This window comes from Schistocerca piceifrons, chromosome 4, assembly GCF_021461385.2.
Source record: "Schistocerca piceifrons isolate TAMUIC-IGC-003096 chromosome 4, iqSchPice1.1, whole genome shotgun sequence".
Lineage (NCBI taxonomy): Eukaryota > Metazoa > Arthropoda > Insecta > Orthoptera > Acrididae > Schistocerca > Schistocerca piceifrons.
Genome location: NC_060141.1, coordinates 296,605,306 through 296,611,952, shown reverse-complemented (window position 1 = coordinate 296,611,952; position 6,647 = coordinate 296,605,306). Strand labels below are relative to the sequence as shown.

The 6,647-nt window shown below is 39.5% G+C and overlaps 1 pseudogene; it reads right to left on the bottom strand.

Annotated features, from left to right (window-relative positions):
* Nucleotides 1-6,309: 6,309 nt before the first annotated feature.
* Nucleotides 6,310-6,426, bottom strand: LOC124796902 (annotated as a pseudogene).
* Between the last annotated feature and the right edge of the window lie 221 nt (nt 6,427-6,647).

Below are 6,647 nucleotides of genomic sequence, written 5' to 3'. Positions count from 1 at the left end.
TAGAGCAACACGGTGCGGAACGGCATACTTAATGTTTAACAATTGTTTTAAAATAAAGTAACACAAGAGAAGACTTCTTAAAGGTGTAAGGATGACTTCGTGGAATAACGTAAAGTACCCTAGCACAAAGTCATCTCAAACTGTGTTTCAAAGAAACGCTTGTATATTTCCCGTTCTGCTGCAGCCACGGGCAGAATAGGGTAAGGCGATTTTTTGTGAAATTATTACATAAACGTTGAATTTCTACAAATGTCGTCTGAAAAACAAAACATTAAGTTTTTTTAATGAACCATTTACGCTAATAAATATGGAAACTTAAAACAAACGTTCATCTTCAACGTTTAATACCAAGTTACTGTTACTGTCAATTTATTTAATCCTGCCGCTCGTGCACCAACTGTATTTTCTGGGTTACAAATAGACAAAGTAGGATGCCTAGAGACAAATCGTATTTCCCAGACCAGTGCAGCAAGACCTGTCTCTTTATCAGATCAGTGTGGTAAGCCATTTACATCTGGTAATTAATAGGGTAATGATCCAAACATGAGATGTTTCGTCGTTGTTCTCTTGAGTCTGCTTTCCATACCATTTTCAGGTATGCTACCAGCTCATCCATTTTTTCTGCTATGAAAATATTTTTAAATTTCCAATCTGATTTGTCAACTCTGTAGTTAGCATTACCAATAACTTTACGGACATATCTTTCCAACGTTGATTTGGGTACGTAAAACTGTTTTAAAACTCCCTTTTTAGAAGATAAAACGGCTGAAACTGCCATTTCTGTTGATTTAATAACTATCTGCTATCTATCAGTCTTTCTAATGTAAGTTCACACTATCTAGAGCAACCACGAAAAAAATAAATATACGGTTTGAAAAGTACTTGCATCAAAAGTGGCTGGTCAGAACGGACAAGCATCCCATTTAGTTTCACTTCAAGAATACATTTCAAGTTAACAACTGTTATGGGAACTAATAACTGACAACGGTACGATGTAATACCTAACTACAGTAAATGGCGCGCACTTTAAGGTTACATGTCGCTTACCGTGTAAAGTGAAGAATTAATGCTTTAACTTATTACCTCAGCTGGGGCCCTTTAATAACCATATTTTTTCATAAGTTTTGTTAATTCAAGGAGTGACAAAAATGGAACATATTTGTAGCGGCACCTAGCGGAATATGGACAAACGATAGTTGTGGCTGTCATATTTTAAATGTTTTCGTAGTACGTGCGGCTTATGAAGCCTCCCGTTGTTTAACCAAGTAAAACTGGCATTTTTTGAAGTTGTCTACATTGGTGTTTCAACGATTCAAATATTTTCTTCAGTCGTGTTTCTCTTTCTCTATTATAATTCTGCACAAACTGTTTTCTTGAATAGTGTAAAGATTATTAATAATATTTCAGGGCTCAAGTTGGCTTGTTAAGAAGCAACATATTATCATGTTACCTGGTTTAATGCTTATTTCAACGCCTGTGAGACCCGTCAGTTTCAATCAAGTATTTCTTTACTTATACTAAACCAAAAGTTATTTAATTAAATCCACCAGTCATTCGAAGGGCTTCATTGCTATGTAACTGTCCTACAATACGAGATATCGTATTTTGAAAACTTCCAACGCCGACATTTGTACAATATCCGTGGTAGCACCGAAAAGAGAACAAAACAAATGCATACACAAGTTATGTGGAGTCTGACCAAGAACGAGACAGTTCACCGTCGCAGGTTGTTTTCAAAATGGCCACCGGTAGCGGCAGTACACGCTTACAATCTGGTATGCGAAGACTGCTGCACACGTGCTAGCATTTCAGCGGAGACGTTCGAGCAGGCTACAGTAATACAGCGTTGCATATCATCTGGTGTAGTTGGTATGTCCTCGTAGACAACATCTTTCGGCCTTCCACACAGAAAAAGTCTACAGGTATCAAATCCTGAGAACGGGCCAACCAAGGTACATGTCCACTGTGTCCAACAATTTGGAACAATTCGCGAAGAGATGCTGCGCACTATGGTGTGGACAGCCATCTTGTTGGTACCACAGATTCCTCCTAACCTGCAGACGAAAGTCTTTTGCTTGTAAGCGAAAAGTGTTCGTCTATGAAACACAGACGTATGGTTCATTGTACCATCAACGGGGGTCCGTCAGCAGACCAATAGTACCTGTTTCGGCGGTTTATCTCGTCATAATTGGTAAATGATGTGGCTTCTTCATTGAACAATATACGTGATACACCTGCTGTCTTAATGTCCATGTACAGAAGTTGACATGATATTGATAATAGTTTCCATGCAGCTCTTGATGGAGAGAGATGTGATAGGGATGGAATCTTTGTGAACGGAGAATGCGGATCATTGACTGATTCTTGGCACTTCCTCGTGCGACTTGACGGGAGCTAACGTGAGGATAAACTACAACAGCTGCAAGAACATTAATTTTCCTCTCTTCTGTCGTCATTTGTTTCCTTCTGCTACATTGTCTAGATGTTACACAACCACTTTCACGTAACTGGTTAAAGAGGCCGATAAATAATTGCCCGATGGTTTATGTCTATTGGGATATCTTGGTGGATAGACCATACAAAAACGAACTCGATTCTTATTACACTCTCAATTGACCAGGAGCAGGTTGGCTTTTTGTGCACTGGCAAATCACCCTGTCCACTCACGACCTGCTGCTTGGACTGTTAACACATCAGCTGACTGACAAGTTCCAGTGCACTCAAGGAACACACAAGCATGATATAAGCACATATAACAATATCGTAACAACATCGTACCAACAACTACGCAGCCTGCTCTACTGCTGCTGATGGCTAATACGCAAAGGGTTAAGCAGAGTGAAATAAGTACGCTTACGATGCATGACATCAGTCTCAGCCAATCAGCAGTTACTTACACGAAAATACGTTCAAAAGGACGGATAGACTACGAAAGAAAACACGAAAAGTAATTAAATCGCATTATATAAGCCATAGCCTTTCAAATAATTGTATCACTTCGTTAATAGTAATAACGTAAGCCTAAAAAGGTTGAAATATAAAATCCAATGTGGTAGGAATGTGATAGGGAATATAGTAATCGACGTCGCCTAGCGTCAACAGTTGGTAATTTCATGGACGCTATTGCCACTGAGACAACGTCGTCAAGATGGCTGCCGGTGTTCAAAGACATATTAGATAACGCCGTTGTGGATATGACGACTTGTGGTTGTCAAAATGTGCCTAATACAATATCACAAGGATAAAGGATGTTAAGAGTAGGTATAAAATATCTAAAACGCATTAAAACAGAACAAAATGAAATGATCGTATGGCGCTGTTGGCCGGGAGGCCCCATGCGGGGAAGTTCCGACGCCAAGTGCAAGTCTTATTTTAGCCGGCTCCACATTGGGCGAAAAGCGTGCCGGTGATGAAGTTGAAATGATGATGAGAACAGTACAACACCCAGTCCACGAGCGGAGAAAATACCCAACCCGGCCGGGAATCGAACCCGGGACCGCTGCGTTGGACGCAAGCGTGTTACCACTCAGGTAAGCAGGCGGGAGTTAAAACAGAAATACTGACAGGTGAAGTTTTAATAAGGCTGAATGAGAATCAGAAAATCTGATCATTAAGGTTGGTAAAAATCCAGCACCGTATCACCATTTAAAACTAAAAATTAAATTGTAGTTGAAATAAAAACATTACTTTACAGTAACGAAAAAATTGAAATTAGTGATTTCTTGTTAAATTCGCCGTCTTATCATAGTCGTATAGTAAAAGATAGGCAATTCATGGAATACAATAGGGTGAAAAGTCTTGTGAAAAGTGGCCGAAACAAAAGAGAAACGAAAAACCAGAAACGAAATAATCAAGAGATAACGACAAACGACAATTAAAGGAACTAATAACAAACCTGTGTTTCATCGATCTATTATTGTATTAGCAGGAGAAAGTAACACTTTTGCTATAATTAAAGAAGGAGTATACTTCTAAGAAATTCGAATTTTTCTGCAAGAGTAACACAAATGCGGTGGCTAAGAACCCAACTGAAAAATTTCAGTCCACGATCAAAAAACTAATTGATGAAATTCAATTATAATATCATCCAAGTATAAGGCATAACTGACAATAAGGAACGCACAGCTGTTTAGACCATATCTCAAATTAAATAGCATAAACCATGATTGCCAATGTGTGCTACTGTGAACAATATTAATTATATTTCATACCATCTCAACAGAAAACTTAAGGAGATTTTGATGAAATTATATTTTAAGAGTAATTATGGCATAAATCATCAGATCTGTTTCATAAAAACAAAGTCCTAATGTTTGTTTTTATGAAACAGATCTGATGATGGTCATTAAAGACCGAAACCGGTAATCTCTTAACAAAATGTTTGTGACCATAGACGTAAATTAAAGGAAACTTATTAGGATTCAAGTGCTACTCTGACATGTAGAAGTTAGCTCAGTAGAGGAATTCGTGGCCGTCAACCAATCAGAATACTTATAAGGGCGAAAAGGGCACGTTAATGGAAAACCTTGAAGTGTAGTCTTTTTCTCGTGTTATTTTGTTTCGGTGAACACCAGTTACAATATTAGGGTGTAGGCTGGGTTGTTGAGATTTACGGATTTTGTTCAATAAAAACTAGCATTTATTTACACGTTCTTCAATAGGCTTCGGAAATGAGCCTTCATCCGTTAATTTTGGCACGAATCGAGAGGTACCTAGACACGAGATTCGCATTACGCAATAACGAACTGTAATGTTCGGAACTTTCATGCTAACATCTCTACAATCATTTTGTACTAAGTGCTGATAACGAAGCCATTTCTAAACTCACTTCATACTTCCTCGGCTCTTTCTGTTTTCTGCGCTGCTAGTGCCGACCTTTGCCGAATCATTTTGTTTGTCCCCGAGAACTTCAAGCAAATCTGTTGTCCACATTGATATCAACGATGTATTTACTACTGATTCATTGTATTTTGATCATTGACAAAGTCGACTCAAATGGGTCCGGGTATTTGATACCGGAAATAGTCTAAATTTTATTTTAATCTTCCTTAATAGCAAGAGACACGCTCTAGAGAAGACAATGAATGAATATATTGTTCTACAGTGGAAGGTACAAGTAATTGTAGCTTTAATGTGTTACTTCCATAGTACCATTAATCCTTTGCTCGAGATCGCTGCCAGGTTTGTAACGTTCATGCATAGATATTTCTGTGTCAAGAGCGCGTTAGTTCCCCCCCCTCCCCCTTACCCCAGTTAATCGGACTCTATACACGAGACGAAAACTTGGCACCGCACTACGAAATCGGTTTGTCAAGACTGAGCTCTTGAAACGACAGTGAAGAGTAGATGGTGCCATGAGATATAGAACTCGCAAGTTTCACAACCATAAACTGGTTCTAACGCTCTGCTAAACCATTTGTAATATGTAATACATTAAATCACTACTTCTAGAATGGAATTGGCTCATGTACTAACCGAAGCTGTTCATTCCATTAAAATACATTACGTTATTCTATCTGACATTGAAGTTTTCCGAAAATACGTATTGGTGAGCTTCGAAATCGCATAGGCACAAAGAAACTGAATAACGAAATTCTACTTTGTGGCTGCTGTAAGGAGATAACGGGTTAGGTACAGGACGAGTTGGCGGTCGGAGGTTTCCGCTTCTCCAGTTCTCAGAGGAAGCCAGGCAAGGTTGGACAAAACTGCTACAACTCGTGATGAAGACTCCGTCTCTCCTTGGCAACAAAAGTACTCACAGTCGCCGTAAGATTTTCTGGAAAACACTTTCAAAATGAGAAGTTTGAACAAACAGTGGCAGTGTGGTACATCTTCTGACTAAAAAACTGGTCTCCTAGGGAACGTCTAGAACACACAAGCTGACGGCGAAATATTGCGCGTCGTTCGGACCGTGATGTAACAGATTCGTCCAGTATTAGTAATTTGCGAAGAAATCACTATGCAGTACATTGCAAAACATACTTAGAATTTTTATTTTTATTTATTTATTTTTTAAGGTCCGGAGATAAGACATCGAATAAAAGTTCGTAAACGATGTTTACCTTTTTCACAAGTTCAATTATTATCTTGATAATCGCGATTTCATGTTGACCTCTACACTTCACATTACTTCTATATGCAAACTTAGCACTCCGTCTTTAGGCCACGAGTGGCCCATCGGGACCATCCGACCGCCGTGCCATCCTCATGTTGAGGATGCGGATAGAAGGGGAGAGTGGTCAGCACACCGCTCTCCCGGTCGTTATGATGGTTTTGTTTGACCGGTGCCACTACTATTCGGTCGAGTAATGGCAACAGCGCATGGCTACTGGATGGTGTCCCATCCAAGTGCCTGCCACGCCCGACAGCGCTTAACTTCGGTGATCTCACGGGAACCGGTGTATCCACTGCGGGAAGGCCGTTGCCTATATGCAAACTTATCTCCAACAAAAAAACACAATCTCCGATCGGCATTTACTTATTTTCAACAATTACAAGAAAACATAGATAATCACCTTTTTTTCAGCAAAGAGCGTTGTCGTCAGAGCAAAGAAGAGCGTTGTCGTATCTAATTCCGGAGCTCACCATCGCTGGTACTCGCATCCGGAATATTACAATCATATTACATTACGTAGGGACATTACACA